Source organism: Salminus brasiliensis, chromosome 7, assembly GCF_030463535.1.
Source record: "Salminus brasiliensis chromosome 7, fSalBra1.hap2, whole genome shotgun sequence".
NCBI lineage: Eukaryota > Metazoa > Chordata > Actinopteri > Characiformes > Bryconidae > Salminus > Salminus brasiliensis.
Window position 1 is genome coordinate 40,633,937 of NC_132884.1, and position 19,670 is coordinate 40,653,606.

Consider the following 19,670-nt stretch of genomic DNA (forward strand, 5'->3'; position numbering starts at 1 on the left):
TCGCTCGTTGGTGGCGGCGGAGCTACTCCCGGGAAGATGCTGTAACCAAGTGGGCGGCAGGCGAATGCCATCTGGGTACCACTTATTTAAGGCTGGCACGAGTCCCGCGACAGCCCAGCCTGGCAAGGGACGGGATGGGGATGGGGGATTGGGGGGTTGGGGGGGCGGTGGTTGGGGGATAAATTGCATCATTTGCTTAACATCCATTTACCGTGGTGCCCGTTAAAAAGCCATGACTAAGTAATTTGGTTATTTGGGCTGCTGCTGTCGGCCACATCGCGCCAGGCCGGGGCCCGAAACACATTAAAGCACTTCCTAAAGGCTTGCTTTAATAAGCTTTGATCTCTTTACACCACAGACCCGCAGCCAGCAGTAAACAAGCGCTGAACGCTACAACACTGAGCACTGTGGCTGCGTAGCCGTGGTGTGTCATTCATGCCTGGTGTGCTCTGCTGCACGCGACACAGTCAACTGGAGTAGAAATGAGGAAGGGCAGCTAAACGGGCAGAAAACCAACACGCCCTAAATACTGTTGAGAAAGTGTCTGAACTCTCAGTGAACTACTGTAGGGGCGGGGCGATATGGTGAAACTGTCATATCACAATACCTGAGGATACAGGAGATTCTGATACAGGCCAGTGTCTACTGTGCTTTTATAGGCTCAAACAGAAACACAAATACTGTAAAATCTCAGAAACAGGGACACAGAGGAACCTGCCACCGCCTCTTTTCTAAAACTGCCACCAATGTGACATCACCGGGCTACCAACACGCTCGGAAGAAAGCCCCAGGTACCCAGCTCTGATGTATCGGCTAGCAGAAGCCTGGCCAGCATCACAGGGAACTGTTGTAGAGAGAGAGAGAGAGAGAGAGAGAGAGAGAGAGAGAGAGAGAATACTTCCCACCCGGAAAGAGCGAGGCCAACTGTGGCCTCTCCGGCTCCGGCTGCTGATGGCAGCCTGCAAGACCTGGGATTTAAACCAGCCTCACTCTGATCCGTATATATTCTTTTAAATTATTATATCTTAGAAAACAAAATTCTAACACGTGAAAACAATAGTTTCACAGTCATATTTTCACTTTCTTCTTGCTCCTTTTTGATTACTCTGTTCCTATTTATTTCAGTGAAATAAACTCTTAAAATAAAATGATTGCAATATTTTAGTAGTTATATGAGTAATTATATTATTGTCACATTAACTATTTTTAATGATTACTTATCAATAAGTAATCATTATTGTTTTATTGTCAATTGCTTTATTAAAAATATTACTTTTTAATTAGTAATTATGTTCATATTAACTGCTTTTCTACCAAACTATTACTTATTTAAGTATTTATTATAATTTTCTTATTAATTACTGTTTTAACAAACTTACTTATTAATAAGTAATTATTATTTTCTTATGAACTGCTTTGTAAATAAACTACTACTTATTAATAATAATTATTATTTTCTTATGAACTGCTTTTTAAACAAACTAATACTTATTAATAATAATAATTATTATTATTTTCTTATGAACTGCTTTTTAAACAAACTACTACTTATTAATAATAATTATTATTTTCTTATGAACTGCTTTTTAAACAAGCTAATACTTATTAATAATAATAATAATAATTATCTTATTAACTGCTTTTTAAACAAAATGTTCATTATTAATAAGTCATTATAATTACTTTCATATGACTGTTTTGTAACAAACTATAACTTATTAATAACTAATTATTATTTTCTTATTAACTGCTTTTTAATCAAACTATTACTTATTAATAGGTCATTATTATTATTTCCATATTAACTGCTCTTTTAACAAACTATTATCTATTAATAAGTAATTATTATTATTTTCTTAACTGCTTTTTATACAAAATATTACTTAAGAAGTAATCATTTATATTTTTTCTTATTAACTGTTTTTTAATGAACTATTACTTATTAATAAATAATAATTATTATTTTCTTATTAATTGCTTTTTTAACTAGTTCTATTAATACGTTTTTTCTTCTTTTTTATCTAATGTTCTTGAACTATTTTAAGTACATTGGCTTTCTGATGTTATTATATAAATAAAGTTAATATTATTCACAATTCTGCCCACTCCTAAACATCTGCATGACGCCCTTGGAGTTCTATAACTATGGTAGAACCCATTTTCTTGTACCTCCATCTAAATGTTCACGTTCGGCCAGTGTAAGATATTCCATTTCTGTCACTTCCACTTTTGCCAGCGTGTTCTGAGTCATTCTGATGCAGCGAGGCGCCGCAGAAATGGACGCAGAAAAAATAAACACACCTGTGAAGTGCATAGTGATTCCACTAAAGAGGGAACGAGCCATAACTGCTGTCATGAACTCGCTCATCGAAATGAGGCTCGGCTGCAGTCGCCAGCAGAGATGATGGACAACCTTGTTTACCTGTTGGGAAAGGGGCTCTCAGGTGTAAATGTAGACGATCAAGCTGGACCACGCCTTCCCCAGCCTCTCCCTGAAGACTCTGAAACAGCGGAGATATTCTCATTAGAACGTTACCAAGATTGAATCACTTTCTAATGTCACTTCATGAGCTTAGCGAAAGCTTCCTGCGTGCACACAAGCAATTAAGGCTGATTGAATCACAGCCTCATTGTTTAACGAGAGCTAATTGTGCTAATCAACCAACTCATATTAAGTCGGGTTTAATTTGCACTGAAGGGGCCAACGGCCTAAACACCCGAGAAGACTCCACAGAAACCCGTCAAGCGTCTAGCTGCGAATCGAGACCTGAAATCCCTGAAATGATCCTTTCAATCATCATAAACAATCAAGTACACCGAAACGCTCTCAAAAGTCCCAGTCCAGCACCCTGAGATATTAAATCAGCGATTGATTCTCTCGTTTTTTCAAACTCTGCGGTCCGCTCTGCATTGAGGAATTCATTAGTCGACACTTTAGAAGGTCGAGCATTACACGTTTACACTCAAAACATGAAAATGCTTTTAGAACAATGTCCAGAAATTCACGAGAGCGTTCCTCACACGGATCTGTGCTCTGCAGATGAAGACGGAGAGGGCTTACACATCTGCAGGGTCCGGTGAGATGTCTAAGCCCTCTCCGTCTGTCTATATCGTTTACGATAGACTTAGTAAAATCTCAAGTTTCTCCTCAATTTAGTCATCACCAGTTCCCACACAGTAGCAGGGACTCCCCCAACCACATGATGCTACAGGTGCCAGGAGGGTGAAGGCTAGCATGTGCTTTCTCAGAATTATAGGAAGCTTCTGCTTCTGTTCAAGCTGCCGCTGAGGCAAGACCATTGGAGCTCAACACTAAGCTATTGGGGAGGAGGAGACCCATCTGAAGGTGTTGTGCTACGTCCGCCCCCCCCACACTTGACGTAACAGCAGAAGCAGACGCTACAGCAGTGTGAAGTCCAGGACAACTAGACTCATAACAGTTTCTATCCATGAGCCAACAGGGTTCTGAACAGCGGCATCAGCACACTGCCCCTTACCATTACTCTGGTTGACTGGTTAAACTCTGTCCAATACACACACACACACACGCACACGCACACACACACACACACACACACCATAATGGAACTATACTCTATAACTATACAGATAAAGACACTAGAGCTAGGCAATATGATGATATTTTATCGTATCGTGATAAATTTGGTTATTGTGATAACACTAAGACTGTTAGTGCTTAATAAACATCTACTGATCAGCTGCAGGTTTCTATCATTACTAACAGTGTAATTTGACTGGTTTAATTAGATAACCCAGAGTATAAATCACTGTATTCAGTACGGGAGAGGATCTGAATAGTAGTTTATAAGAATCTGTAGCTACCAATGTTTTTAGTCTATGATTATATGTATCGTCATAAATATTGTGTATCATATTTTTCCCATATTGTCCAGCCCTAAAAGATACCTTACCTTCATTACATGTACTGCTGCTGTCATACTTCTGTATGCAATAGGTACAGTGTATATTATGACAATGCTTTTGCTTGGGCTGGGCGATATGGTAAAAAAATACTATATCACAATACATGCAAATCACAGACTAAAAACATTTATAACCCTACAGAAATAATCAATATATTTCTCCGTAATGTTGTTCCAGGTAAGTTTCGTCCAGATTTTTTGCATTTTACAAATGTTTATGCAACTCCATCCATAGATATGCACATGAAAAATACCGGATCTTGCCATTTGCTCAGAATTACTATTGGTGCATCCCTAAATCCATCCCTCCATCCATTATAATTATTATATGTTACGGTAAATACATTTAAATTGAACTTTTATTATAACTGTGATTGTGGTTTGATGCATGATAAAAGCTCAGAGAAATATGGCCCTATCTAACATTACTTTCATGTGGTTTCAACTTAGCAAATGGCTATCGTCCCTTTGTCTGCCGGCTTGAAGTGGTCACTATGTGGTATTTCAAATAACCCTCAAAAGCTGACAACAACAGAGTGTTTATACCGATAACCATCTGTTGTGTGATAACCATCAAACCCCCTCTAATGTTGATACTCCCAGTGCCCTCACCTTCACCCCCCTCCTTAAACATCCTCTTCATCAACCTTTCCCCTCCCACAGTTCCCAATGTATATAAGGCCCTCCCAAAAGACCCCTAATCAACCTAGACTGACCGTGATCGATCGAGTTGTACATCTCTATGTGTATCAATAAACTCATGAACACTGAAGATCCAGTCTCCTGACTCCTGAATCTGCCTCCCGTAGGCCGGATTTCTAACAAAGCCTTCACCCGGGTCTGAAATGTTCCGTTTTAAACTTAATAAAGTGATGATTTGGCTGCACTGCACTGCATCTTCTAAAAGATTGTCTCATCAGATTTTGTTTTCTAAACCAGATATTAGTCCGTGCAAGAGACCTGATCAAAACACAGTCAGCCAGTGAAGTTCACGGCGTACAAAAGGCTAAAAATAGTGAGCTAATTAAGAGAAAAACACCTGATATGACACCTTGTTTATGAAAACAGGCATGGCAGGAAAAGGCTATATTAAACTCGTGAGCGCTCAGAATCACAAACAATCAAGTCGAAAGATCTGCACTCGCTCACCACAGACACTGAAATAAGGAAGGCAACAATAACACAGCGCTCTCAGTGAGAGGCTGCTGAAGAGCTGAGGATGATCTCAGCACAGCTATTCGTCAGTCTGATGAGGAGAGCCAGGGTAGCAACACCTGCAGCGGCGGTGAGCGAACGCACTGTATTAAAGCATGTAAATAATTATGACATCCCCGGCTATTTTCCCCACTGGAAGTCCGGTTGTCATGGCACCCCGGTAAACAGTCCGAATCGCTCCGGGGGCAGCTGGCGGTGCCGAAGACCTAAACCACCTGGATGGCAGATTGTGGAGGAGAACAGCCAGCGGTTACGAGGAAAGAAATGTTTACGCTCCCTCTGGAAACTCATGAGCAGAAGGTTTCACGCAAGATCTTCTCTCCAAAGCACTGCTGCCAAGATCAATAAGTCTGATTAGTTTACTTTCCAATAGATCAGTGCGCCTAAGGTAATTACAAAGTAATCTCCTCATTAGTACTCACTGATAATCCCAAATCAATCAGCCAAAGCATTAGCACCACCGGCCTAATACTCTGACCATTCGAGGCATTCGAGACTCCACAAGACCTCTGAAGGCGTCCTGCTGTGGTCTCTGACTCCAAGACTAACGATAGCAGCAGATCCTTAAAGTTCTACAAGTTGTGAGGTGGAGCCTCCATGAGAATTGATGACCCAGTCATCAGTTCACCGATTGTCCTGTAGGTACTGGCCACCGCATACCAGTAAACCAGTAAACCCACAGGACCTGCCTGATGTTTTAGAGATGTTCCGACCCGATCACAGTTTGGTTCTTGTCAAAGTGTCGAAGTGTCTCAGATTCTAACGCTTGTCCATTTTTCCTGTCCATTACTTTCAAGAACTGCCTGTTCACTTGCTGGACGCCACCTGTCAGTGGTGCTAATGTTATGGCTGCTCAGTGTAAATCACTGATATTAGAATAAACACTAATAATATCACTCCTACAGAAAGTGGAGGTGGTGGAGGTGGTTCTCCATCACTGTGTTCATCACTAGAACATCTCCAAAGTTCTCCTCTCTAATGGAGTCTAGTGTTATTTAGAGTTCTCCTCAGATCAACACCTGGTTTGGTGGTAAATCAGGGCTTAATGATGGTAAATCAGGTGAGCTGCTGCTGCTGCTGCTGATGGAGTTGAACACATCCTCCACGCTGTGCTGGCTGGACTGGGGGGCGTCCAGGAGAACCCTGGAGGAACCGAGCTCTGTTCTTCAGACTAGCTCACCGACAAGATCTCACTACTTTCTTTCTTCAGAATGAGAAGCTCTTGTTTCTCCTTTTTACTGGATTTATGTTCAGCTGCTTTATCTGTTCTGGTGAGATCTGGAGCTTCTACAGTAGAACCCTCTCACTGCTGAGAGACGGGGTTTAAATAATGGGATTAGGTGCCTGAAATTGCCGTATATCAATTTAACAAGCAACAAGCAGTTTATTAATTATTACCAATATTAACAGTTTATCAGAGTTCAGAACAGCGAGAACAGCCTCCAAGCATCCTCCACCAACCCAAATCTAACCAAAACACACCCCATTCAACCCATCAAGAAGGTCTGAAGGCAGAAACTGGTTAAATCAGGTGGATTAGAGTTGAATCCAAAGTCTGTGAGATGGCAGCTCCGATGTCACTTACGGAAAACTTTACTTTCAACCTTTTTAACCTTTTCAACTTTAATAGAATAACAAAAAATCTTTTAATTTCAGGCCATTAAACATTGCATTGACTTATTTGTTTATTTATTTATTATTTCTTAAATATTTCTATATATGACAGGACTAATTATTATTACTGTCAGAAAAAATCCTCCCTTTCAATGGAAATCCATGTAAAAAGATTTTATTACACTTATTAAAAATATAAATAACAATTATTAGTTATTGATATTATTTCTACTACTTTTGTACTTTTGTTTCTGTATATTATTTAATTATTTTTTTTTATTTTATTTTAAAAATAAAGTAGCACAGGATTAATTATTGTTGTCATCATGCAAAAAAAAACCTTGTATCTCTAAAATGTTAACAGAATAAGAAACAATCTTCAGAACCTTTAATGGAAGCCAAAGCAGAAATTCATTAAATATTCTATTATTATAATTATTTACTTTATGTTTGTGTATTATTAATGTCATTTATTTTTTAAATGTATTAATATATTCTTACTTTTTAATTTTTTTACACAGGACTAATTATTGTAGCTGTCATGCACTCACTTTCAATGGCAGCCAATGTCAAACGATTTAATTACACCTCATTAAACATTATTATTAATTATCATTATTATTATTATTAGTAGTATATATAAAATGACTACATCCAAGTACACAGGACTAATTATTCTCACCATCATGCCGAACCCTTGCATCTCTAAAACAGCAAAATTACAGGACCAAAAAAAGGAAGTTAATGTAATCCTTTTGAGCATTTCTATTGGTGCATTCATCATTCAAATCTGATACAGTATAAAGCACAACTGCAAGATTCGAGGTTTTGAAGTGACAAGCGAGTTTCTTGACCTTAGAAAACCCGAAACTCACAAACCTGCTCCAGCGCCTGCCCGGCGGCGTCTATTGTAAGTGCGTTTGGGTAAAAAGTGTCGGCAGCACATTTCATACAAGCCTCTCTCTTAAAAGCGAGGTGCCGAGATCAATGAGTCTGATTAGTTTACTTTCCGATAGATGCAAACTTGTTGCTGGATCAGTGAGCCTAAGGTAATTACAGCTCCCCATTACCATTCCTCTGATAAGCCCATACATATATCAAATAAACAAGCAACAACCAGTCAATTAAGACCACCCCGATTTCATCAGGGTTCAAAACAGCAAGCAGGCCCGTTTTATGTTCAACGCCTAATACGATATACGCACGTACAACAAACCAACATCAAAGAAAAGTTCCATCGGTTCGGAATCCTTTGAATTCGGCCTAAGATTCAATTTCGGGAAAAAGGAGCATCTATTCGAAATACTAATTAACATACATGCGCTGATAAGGTCATTAATACACAAACCGCTTTCCTAATTAAATGTGTTCTAATTGTGGCCACATTGCTATTGAGAGGGTGGAGGAAAAAAACATTATTCCCAGAGAGGGTACTTAACACACATGCCTTTCACACACTCATTCATACACACACACACACACACACACACACACACACACACACAGCAGGGACAAAACAACTCAAAGCCGGAGACAAAACGCACATTAATCACCCAGTCAACAACATTAGCATCTTCACCACCCTTTCTCCAACATCCTCACAGAAGATGGGGCTAAGATCTCCTCACTGTGATGGCTTTTTCCACCCGCTGCAATATCACCAACACCGGAGCGACGCACCACCTCCACCCCCCCGCCCTCTGATCAAAGCAGAGCAAGTTCGCCAGCAATACGGGGTGATGGAGCGGCGGAGCCACGCCGGGTTAAATCTCTTGTCTGGGTGGAGCTCTGTCTCCAGATCACTCCAGAGGAAGGGGTGAGGAGGTTTCCTCTGGCTTCGGAGAAAGAGTAATAAATGTGGGACAGGGCGAGAAAGGCCTAAAGAGACGTCTGAGTGAGTGTGTTAGTGAGATAGTTCGGCTGTTTCATGGGAAAATACCTGTGTTTTAAAATACATGATATATGCGATATGACAAAAATACTACATCACAATATATTCACGACACTTACGCGACACACAGGTCTCGATATTTGGATCTAATGTATATTATTATTACTTCTAAATGTTTGTACAAATAATGTTTTTGTTCATTAATAGTAGTATTAGTAGCAGTAGCCTATTTAAAATGCCATTGCATTAAAGTACACTGGATTAATTATATGGACAAAAGTATTGGGACACCCGCTTAAGCATTATTTCCTCCAGAAGTCTTCCAAATGCAGAGTTTCAAATGTAAAATTTCAACAACTCCTCATATTATTTTACTAAGTAGCTCATTCATCGAAATGCCACTCATCAATCCACCACAGATGGTGGCCCATTCACAGTACACAGTTAAAAAAAATGAAAAACAATGGGATATACACATGCTGTAGATATATGGACAAAAGTATTGGGACACCTGAGACACTCATTTATTGTTCCTTCAGAGTGTATTCTGCTTCTGTTGGGGTAACTGTCTCTACTGTCCAGGGAAGAAGGCTTTCTACTAGATTGTGGAGGAGCATCGCTGTGAGGATTTCAATGCGTTCAGCAACAGGATTGTAACTGAGGTCAGGATGTTGGATGATAACCACCCCACCTCATCCCCAACAGCTATACTCCACTTAAAAGTATTGGATGGAGTTCCATTCATCTTTCCAGAGAGCAGAGTACCACTGCTCCACAGCTCTATGCCATCCTGCAGGTTTCAACGCCAACCCATACCGAACAGCAAGTAGTTGGATCCAGGTTGGTGGAAGTTTAATTTCGTTCCAGATCATTTCGTGGCATTGCTATCGGTCCACTGATCATGAAATCCTGACACAATGTAAAGAACAACTGCCATATTCACATTATGTCAAAAAGTGAAACCGTCAAAAATGCAGATAAAAGCTTTTGGTGTGATCCAAGAAATCAACAGTAAACTTCAAATTTAGAAACCTGCTTCAGCCTCTGCCATTTTTACCATTGGTGTCTATCGTGAGAGTGTTTATATGTCAATTAGGAGTAGCACCGAGTATTGTGGTGTCCGTACTGACTTCTGTATTTAGTAGTATCTAAGCTTAGAGGGATCTCTGGATTCTAGCCAATACAAACTAGCTAAGGGTATTTCCTGAGCGAACAGAGAAGCACTTCTGTAAATCGCTCTGGAGATAAGCGTCTGCTAAAGGCCTTCAATGTAAATGTAAATTGTAATGGTTTTTACCTCTACTGGAAAAGTGTCAAAGTCATTGTCCATGGTAACTGACTAACTAATTATCAGGATACAGGGGTTACGATTCAGTATGTCACGATATATCGTGATACTGGAAGCTAGACAATATTTACATTTTACATTTATGGCATTTAGCTGACGCCCTTATCCAGAGCAACGTACAAGGTTACTGGTATTACAAAGGTGGGCCAATGTAGTGTTAGGAGTCTTGCCCAAGGACTCTTATTGGTGTAGCGCAGCACAGTCACCCAGACTGGGAATCGAACCCCAGTCTCCCACATGGTGTGGTAGCTCATATATTGTGGTTATATTAAAACCTCAATATATTTCTAATATTTCTAATTATAGGAAAACTGTCATAGTATAAATAACAAATCCTGACCCATGTTACTCTGCCATCAGCAGCCAGAGTCAGAGAGAGCGCAACTGGCAAATGGTCAGCTGGCGCTCTCTGTCCCCTCATCACTCTTAAGCGTTGTTGGCCGGCACAGGCGTCTTTTAGCTCAATCGGGGTGGAAAACTCCCTAACTCATCCCAAAAGCATTGGATGGCGTACCATCCATCCTTCCAGAGAACACTGCTCTCTCCTCCACTGCTCCACAGCTCAATACTGAATGAAACCTACCTCCTCCAACATAATATCGCGATACTTCGATATATCGATATTTTCTGACTGACTCAATGCAGTATGTAGAGGTCAGGTTTAAAAAGGAGTTTAGCTTAAAACACTTATCTGGAACGTGCCACCTCTTTATCTGAGAAGTACTGGGTTAACTACACCCAACCCACAGTGCTGATAGTGTGGAAAAATCTAAAAAAAAAAAAAAAAAAAATGGACATATATACAGCATTAGCCAGGTGGGGCACACAGGTGTGGGAGGCCCTGAATTTCTCCATGTTTGCAGGATATTTGTGGCAAGATACGAGAAACTGTGTCAATACGGAAAGCAAAAAAGAGAAGCTTGGAACATCCAAGCAGCAGCACAGCCCACACAGGCTACAGGCTGAAACTTCTTGCGGACAGAAAAAAAAAAAAAAACACAACGCCTCGTTTTTATCGACAGTTTCCTAACCAGGCTAAAACAGGCCGCTCAATCAGAGAGGAGCTTTAGAAGCCAAACAGCAGGACAGTGGAGCCCTCAAGACTTCCAGAAAGAGGACGGAGAACGCCCTGCTTCAGGATCCTCCGCAGCGGCTAGACGAGCAGCTCTTGGTGCCTAGGGGCCAGGGATCGGAGGGGGAAACCGATCCAGTGGGCTGATCCCAACTCAGCTGTCAGCGCTGCAGCTGGCACAAAGAGACTTGTGACAATCACACCATTCCGACCTCTAATCCGCCCACTAATCCAATCAGTCTGGCTCTGCACTCCAATAGTGAGACACAGAGGATGAGCCGCAGCTCACAGATCAGGATATAGACTCGGAGAGCTGGCACAGAGTGACCACAGGACAGAGGGAGGGGGGTCCTAGTCCTGTTCAAAATGATGTATTTTTTATTCATTAAGTCATTAAGCCAAATGCATTTTTTCAGACCAGCACTGAGAACAGGAAGCTTTCATAATTACACTAAAACAGTAAAACTGAAGATAGTGTTGATTATTAATAATTTTTGTGATCCATAAAAAGCTCAAAAGAAAAGAGAGAGAGGTTTGTGTTAGTTATTTTGACTTATAACTATTATTGTCAACAGAACAGGACCCTCTGCAGGAGCAGATCAACATGATGAACCTATTGGCTGCACCATGCTGCCTAATTATGCCAGGCGTGGGCTAGTAGAGGGGTATAAAGCCCCCCAGCATTGAGAAGCTGTGGAGCAGTGGAAGAAGAACTGTGTTCTCTGGAATGATGGTGGTGGAGCTCCATCCAGTACTTTTGAATGGGATGAGTTGGGGAGTTGAGGATGATGAGGTGGGGTGGTGATCATCATCCAACATCCTGACCTCACTAACGCTCTTGCGACTGAATGCAATCAAATCCTCACAGCAATTCTCTAGTAGAAAGTCTTCTTCTCTGGACAGTGGAGACAGTTAGTCCAACAAAAGCAGGATCAGCTCTTTATTAATACTAAATAATAATGATTTCAGAAGAAACAATGAATGAGTAGGTGTCCCAATACTTTTGTCCATATTGTCTAAATGTTATTCCAAGTCATTTTGGAGCATTTCTATTGGTCCTTTCATTATGAAATTTGGACACAATAAAAAGAACAACGGTTATGATATGACATTATGTCACTATTTGGTAATAATAGTTGTGTGTGACAGTGCTGATATTATATAGTAGAAAAGTCATAAAAGGGTTAAAGATAAAGGCAGTTCTGTTTAGTTTTTATTATAAGAAAATATATATAAACAATTATTGGAAAATTATTGGATATCTGCTTAGGCCACGATTCCTAAATACACACTCAAAAACTATGGAATATGGTTATTTAAAGAACCAATAAAAAATATAATAATATATATATATCCCTACATATATTTATACCCATCGCTTGAAGATGGTCAGCAAAGCAAAATAAAAAAAAACTACACACTTGGGGGGGGTAAGGGTGGTCTCTGACAAACAGCTGGCGTCCAGAGTTACCATGGAAACAGGAGCCAGTGTCCGTCCGCACCTGAAGTCGTCCAGTGTCTGACCGATGGCTGCTCTGCACAGCATGGGCAGCCCAGTGTGGAGGGGACACGGCACGGAGACACAACAGCTGCCCGCAAACGCTGCAGGAGACAGGAGGACACACACAACAACCTCTACAGCCCTGCCATCACTCTCTCTCTCTCTCTCTCTCTCTCTCACACACACACACACACACACACACACACACACACACACAACCGGCCCAGCACTCCATTATTATTCACAGGCCTCAGTTTCACCTTTATGTTCACTACAGTCGGTCACATGCAGCTCCCTGTACGGCTCCCCATCAGTGGCGCGGGACGACGGGACGGTCCGGGACGGACAGACGAACGAACGCCACCCACGGGATTGAAACACACCCCGGGTTAAGTGTGGGGGGACGTGCTGAGAGGACGAGGAGGAGCCAAGAAAAAAAAAAGTTGCTCCCTGAGCTTTTAAACCTGGGTCAGGCTCCGTTTGCTGAGGTCCGTTTCTGCATAAGTGAGCACACAAACCCCAGTGCCTGTTCAAACACACTCTCGCACACTCACTCCCTCCCTCCCTCTCTCACTCGCGCTCTCTCTCTCTCTCTCTCTCTCGAGCAACTCATGACAACGGCCGCAGCAGCACTGTTTGATCTCCAGTGTTTTCCTTAATCTGGGTTGTCAAGGTTCGCTTGTTGAGGGCTGTTTACTTCTCCTGCAGAAAAAAAAAAAGTTTCTCACTCCTTCCTCTTCTTTCAGACAATGACTAACCCAAAGGACTGAGCTCTCCTCTAAGCCAAGGTGTTAATGCGGTCGCACAGCACTGCTGCCTTAAAACGGACAGCGTACATCATAAAATAAAGGGTGGGTCAATATCAAAACAGTAATACAATTGTACGTCTTTCTGAAACTGGGGTACTGGGCTATCGGTATAGGCTAGATAGGCAGGTAGGTAGATGGGACAGGACAGTAGGGCTGGGCGATACGGTAAAAATACTACATCACGATATTTAAAGACACAATATTTATCACGATACACTAAAAACGTCAGTAGCTACAGATTCTTATAAACCACTATACTGAATACAGTGATTTATACTCTATAACATCTGCTGCTCTACATCTAATGAACCCAGTCTAATTACACTGTCAGTAATGTTAGAAACCTGCAGCTGATCAGTAGATGTTTATTTATTTAATAAAGCACTAACAGTCTCCTCCATATGCATAGAAAAGCTTATTATTATCAGCATAAGCAAATTTATCACGATACGATAAAATATCGTTATATCACCCAGCTCTAGTCTAAATATAATTGCGATAAATTGTTTAAAAGGATTGAGTGCAGCAAATATTAAATATTGAAATACTGAAATCACTGCAGTGGGAGAGTATCTGCTGCTCCGGCTGCACTTCTTCTGAGTGTCAAAATATTGCAAGAAATATTATGCATCATTAAAATGTCTTAAAATATGGTGATGTAATATTTTTACCATATCGCCCAGCCCTAACAGATAGACAGACTGATACACAGTGTATACAGGAGCAGTATATATAAATTATGTTATTATGAATATCTTCACTGCTTAAGGAACACTGAGCAACTGCACCATTCATTCCAAACAGTGCAATTAGTGCAGTTTACCTGGATGTAAAGCAGCAAAATATTAAATATATTAATATATATAAAATGACTGTATTATGTATGGGGCATTATTGGAATAGCAGAGGGTGCATTTTATCTGTGTGATTTTGCACACCGTAAATGCCTTTCCTGAGCATATTGTGGACACCATGGATATCACACACTTTGACTAGAAATCACTGTAAATCTCTTTGCATGTCAAAAAAAAAAATACCATGATAAATATCAATATCAGCCCTAACACACTAATTACAATGTAATTACTCCTGTTTAACTGGATGACGAGCAGCACGTTCTGAATTACTAATTACTGTGTTCATGTTGTGGTAATATTTTTACCATATCGCCCAGCCCTAGAGACAGATACCCTCTTATCAGACTGTGCTAAACTTTGCCTATGCCTTTTCTAAGCATTTTGAGGACACTGCACATTTTTAATAAACATCACCGTAGATCTGCTGCTACTGGTGCATTTTATCTGCGTGTCAGTTGCATAAAAATGTCTTTAAATATCATAAATATAATATTTCACCATATCGCCCAGCCCTAGCAGAGGCTTTTTCTTTTTTTGCATATCGTGGATATTGTGAGTGTGAAAAGAACACTGGTCCACTGCAAACAGTGTCGTTAGTCCTGTCTAACTGGACGTATCTGCATATACACCATGCAAAGCACTGCAACACAGTATTTACAATATTCTACATATTTTATACATCAAACAAGCCAACTAATATTAATATGCATCCATGCAAACTTTTTTTTTTCTGAATTTGCATAAATGCATATTCCCTAGAAAACCCACCATACACACATGCATGCAACTTTTACACACACATGCATGTAAAAAAGTGGACCTACATTAATTATCCAGCCTCAATATATTAATTCAATATATTCCGTGCATTTAGTTAAAGAAGGCGCACTAATGTAATTGCATTGCAGTTCTTAAAAATGCAATTGTTAAAAAAACAAGAGATACACTCATGTCGAAAACCCAACTCATGGTTGGGACACACTGCTGAACTCTGAGAGCCTCTCTTCTGGAGGGTGTGTAAGTGTATGTATGTATGTGTGTGTGTGTGTGTGTGTGTGTGTGTGTTTCCACACTGCTGCTGCTTCTGCACCAAAAAACTGCTGCAAACTTGCTCAAGAGCCTACAGGACAGATCCTAACCCCCCAGAGACGCTGGCCATCAGCAGTGTTTTCTGACTGAGGGAGCACGTGTGGAAAAGCCCCCCTAGCCCTGCAGCTCTGGTGGTGGTGTGGGGGGGGGGTATTTGGGGTGGGGTGGGGGGGTCCAAGTGAAATCTCAGCACACTAAAACATGAATGCAAAGTTGCAAAGTTGCACAGCGTGCTGACATGTGTGTGTGTGTGTGTGTGTGTGTGTGTATGACATGAGTCCATACTTCTACCCTCCTCCTGCTGCTGCTGCTGCTGCTGCTGCTGCTCCAGGCCAGCGTTACGTAGCTAAGCGCTACACGTTACACGTGCAACTGCTGCTGCTGCTGCTGCTCCTGCTGCAAGGCAGCGCGCGTGGAAGCGAGTTGCAATGCCTGCAATGCTTATTATAAAGTAACACAACTTTGTTAGCAGCCGTGCTAGCTAATAACTTCCAGAAAAGTCAGCAGTCAGCAGTCAGCATGACTCCTGGGTGGGTTCCTGCTCGTTGCTCTAAGCTTAAGCAATCGCCCCGCTTCTGCATGTGATTGTTTGTTTGTTTACGTACTTGTTTACCTCGTTAGAAGCAGCGCGAGAGCAAATCAGAAGTAGGCGTTCACGAAGAAACGACCAGGCGAGACAAATGCACGCGCGTGTAAGAGTGTGTGTGTGTGTGTGTGTGTGTGTGTGTGTAAGAGAGAGAGAGAGAAAACAGGAGAGCTTATTGAACTTACCGCAGTACAGGACGCGTAGTAGTAGTAATAATCAACTGTCGGCACGCGGAGCTGTAAACACTGGCAGTATCACTCCGCCCGGAGGGACTAACTCACTCCAGCGGCAGCCGCGTGGCGCTGGCGGAAAGCACCGATCCGAGGGAGGGTAGCCAGTCTCCGCACCTCCTCGCCACCTTTTCTCTCCCCGCGATTCTTCTCCGGACGGTTTTACACTTTTTGCATGCCTTGAAAGACAACGAGAGAGAGAGAGAGAGAGCGCGAGAGAGAGAGAGAGAGAGAGAGAGAGAGAGAGAGAGAGAGCGCGCGCCGCGGATTTAGATTGTTGTTGTTATTTTTCGACGTCCCAAGTCCACGTGACGTCACATCCACCTGCTGGGTAAACGAGGCTCATTTTGACGCTAATAAAAACATAATTAGCGAGTTTTATGCGCCGTGACGTTCGCCACTCTTCACCCGTGTCTGCTTCTACCAGGAGACAGTTTGAACCCCACCAGGCTGAGCCTCGGTTTGGGGGAAAGTGGTCTTGAGTGCGCCAGGTTGGGCTAGCTAATTGTCTTACTACTACTAGATAGCTAACCAGGTACCATCCAGTGGAAGGAGGATGGGGATGGGGATGGGGATAGGGAGGGGATGGGGATAGGGAGGGGATGGGGATGGTGATAGGGATGGGGATAGGGATGGGGATGGGGATGGTGATAGGGATGGTGATAGGGATGGGGATGGGGAGGGGATGGTGATAGGGACGGGGATGGGGATGGGGATGGGGATAGGGATAGGGAGGGGATGGGGATGGGGATGGGGAAAGTTCAGGACAGCCCTAATGTGGGTGAGGAGATTGGGGATGGGGATGGGCATAGGGATGGGGATGGGGATGGTGATAGGGATGGGGATAGGGATGGGGATGGGGATGGTGATAGGGATGGTGATAGGGATGGGGATGGGGAGGGGATGGTGATAGGGACGGGGATGGGGATGGGGATGGGGATAGGGATAGGGAGGGGATGGGGAAAGTTCAGGACAGCCCTAATGTGGGTGAGGAGATTGGGGATGGGGAGGGGATGGGGATGGGGATAGGGACGGGGATGGGGATAGGGAGGGGATGGGGATGGGGAAAGTTCAGGACAGCCCTAATGTGGGTGAGGAGATTGGGGATGGGGATGGGATGGGATGGGGATGGGGATGGGATGGGATTGGGGATGGGGATAGGGATAGAGATGGTGATGGGGATAGGGAGGGGATGGGGATGGGGAAAGTTCAGGACAGCCCTAATGTGGGTAAGGAGGTGGAGGAGGTGGAGGAGGTGGAGAAGGGCTCTAGGGCTGATAGCCTTCACTTTTTTCAATTAGGGCACTTGAATATGTCTAGTGAATGAAGCAAGTCCCCAAACTCTGAGACTGTGAGTTTCACAGCAAAAGAGGCTTTTAAAAGTGTTTATTTACTTTTTTTAAGTTATTAAAGACTTAATGGAATATTTTTATGCTGGAAATTATCAGCAGATTTGTGTCTTGAATGGCAGACCACCTTCAATGCATAAAGAACCTGCTTTAAAATCAACAGTTTACTTCATATATCCATTAAAATCAGACTGGAAATGGGCGATATAAACCGAAATAAAGACACAGAAAAATAAACTGTTGGATACAGGCCCTATAAATACACGCCCCTCCCTCCCTGACTGTTACCACCCTGTTATCCTGTAATAATAGCTTTCTGGGTTTCAGCCAATAAGTGTTTATCAGGTTATATGTGTGTTACGTTGTAGAACATAACCCAGGAATCATCAGCAGTCTAATACACACACTCTACATGTACACACTAATTATCTACACTGTACGCTTGCTCAGTTCTCATGATACTGGAATGAGCGCAGCCGAGAAATCCGATTCTCCTGTTCGTCCCTAAGATACGCAACCTCGCACCTCGCACCATCTCCCACCCAGCATTTGTACACATCTTGAATGGAAGACCACCTTCAATGCATAAAGAACCTGCAAAAGACGGGGATCAGCCAGAGTTAAACCCGTAAACAGAGGGGAAATGGGCCTGTAAGCTGGTTTAGACTGGGATTCATCGATTTATCATCGCTGTCGCATAAAAAAAACTTTTTTAGCATTCAATTGAAGTCAATGTAAGATATGAAGTCATTTTGGAGCATTTCTATTGGTCCTCTTAAAATCCTGACACCATCATCAAAGAGCGATGGACAGATTACAATTATATAATCTAAAATGACCAAAGTGGAGATACTTGGAGATGAGTTTGCATCACAGTGAGCAAGTTGTCCTTGCTCAAGGTCTGAGAAGCCGCTTAGGTGATGAGGACCACAGTAATGCGCCTGAATCTGTGACCCCACGCCTGCTCCTTCCGCTGCAGAAGCCTTGGAGGCCTTGCGCTCTTTCATAGGTAGATAGTGCCACCCTCTGGTCCTCGTGAACAATAACAGGAGGCCACATGATGCTCAGACAGGCTTTCGGTTTGGGACGGCCTTTAGAATGGGATGTGCTCTGAGCCTGAGGTCACAGTGAGCGGTGCCAGGCGTGGGCTAGAGGGGTATGGTGGAGCCCACCGGCATTGAGCTGTGGAGCAGTGGGACTAACCGTGTCCTCTGGAATGATGGTGGTGGCGCTCCATCCAGCTCCGTGCTTCGTGCATTTGCATCCTTGACAAGAGTCAACCCTGCTTATTCATTGTGTCTTCCTAAAGTAGCAGTGGCATTGCTGTGAGGATTTGATTGTAGTTGAAGTACTGGATGGAGCTCCACCATCCATCATTCCAGAGAACACCGTTCTTCCACTGCTCTACAGCTCCTCAATGCTGCTGGGGGTCTTTATACCCCTCCATAGCCCACACCTGACATTAGGCAGCATGGTGGTCAAAGATCCATGTTGCTCGTCTGCTCCAGAGAGTCCTATTCTATTGGCAGCACTTCTTCTCTACAGGGACTAGACAAGGGCATGATGGGCGTGACCTAAAAGAAGAGGTGTCCATAAATATTTGGACACATAGTGTGTATGATATATGTGTGTGTGTGTGTGTAAATACGTATGTAACAATGCATCAATGATTCAACTTTCTGGACATGCTGATCACTCCCTAGTCCATTTTATGGTAATTAGGCTGGAGGTACAGCCCAATGAGAATTCAAGGTTTTTGTGATGTCACACAAAAAATAAAATCAACAGTTTACTTCATATATCCATTAAAATCAGACTGGAAATGGGCGATATAAACCGAAATAAAGACAGAAAAAAATAAACTGTTGGATACAGGCCCTATAAATACACGCCCCTCCCACCCTGACTGTTACCATACTGTTATCCTGTAATAATAGCTTTCTGGGTTTCAGCCAATAAGTGTTTATCAGGTTATATGTGTGTTACGTTGTAGAACATAACCCAGGAATCATCAGCAGTCTAATACACACACTCTACATGTACACACTAATTATCTACACTGTACGCTTCTCGTGATACTGGAATGAGCGCAGCCGAGAAATCCGATTCTCCTGTTCGTCCCTAAGATAAGCAACCTCGCACCTCGCACCATCTCCCACCCAGCA

At 42.4% G+C, this 19,670-nt stretch overlaps 1 protein-coding gene across 1 annotated transcript in view; it reads right to left on the reverse strand.

Annotated features, from left to right (window-relative positions):
• The window catches only part of foxp1b (forkhead box P1b), a 325,147-nt gene extending 308,920 nt beyond the window's left edge, over positions 1-16,227 (reverse strand). Inside the window, exons 1-2 of the mRNA XM_072684908.1 lie at positions 16,112-16,227; positions 2,423-2,501 (exon numbers count right to left, since the gene is read on the reverse strand). The gene's annotated coding sequence lies outside the window, so the exon portion shown is untranslated. The remainder of the gene's footprint in view (positions 1-2,422; positions 2,502-16,111) is intronic.
• Between the last annotated feature and the right edge of the window lie 3,443 nt (positions 16,228-19,670).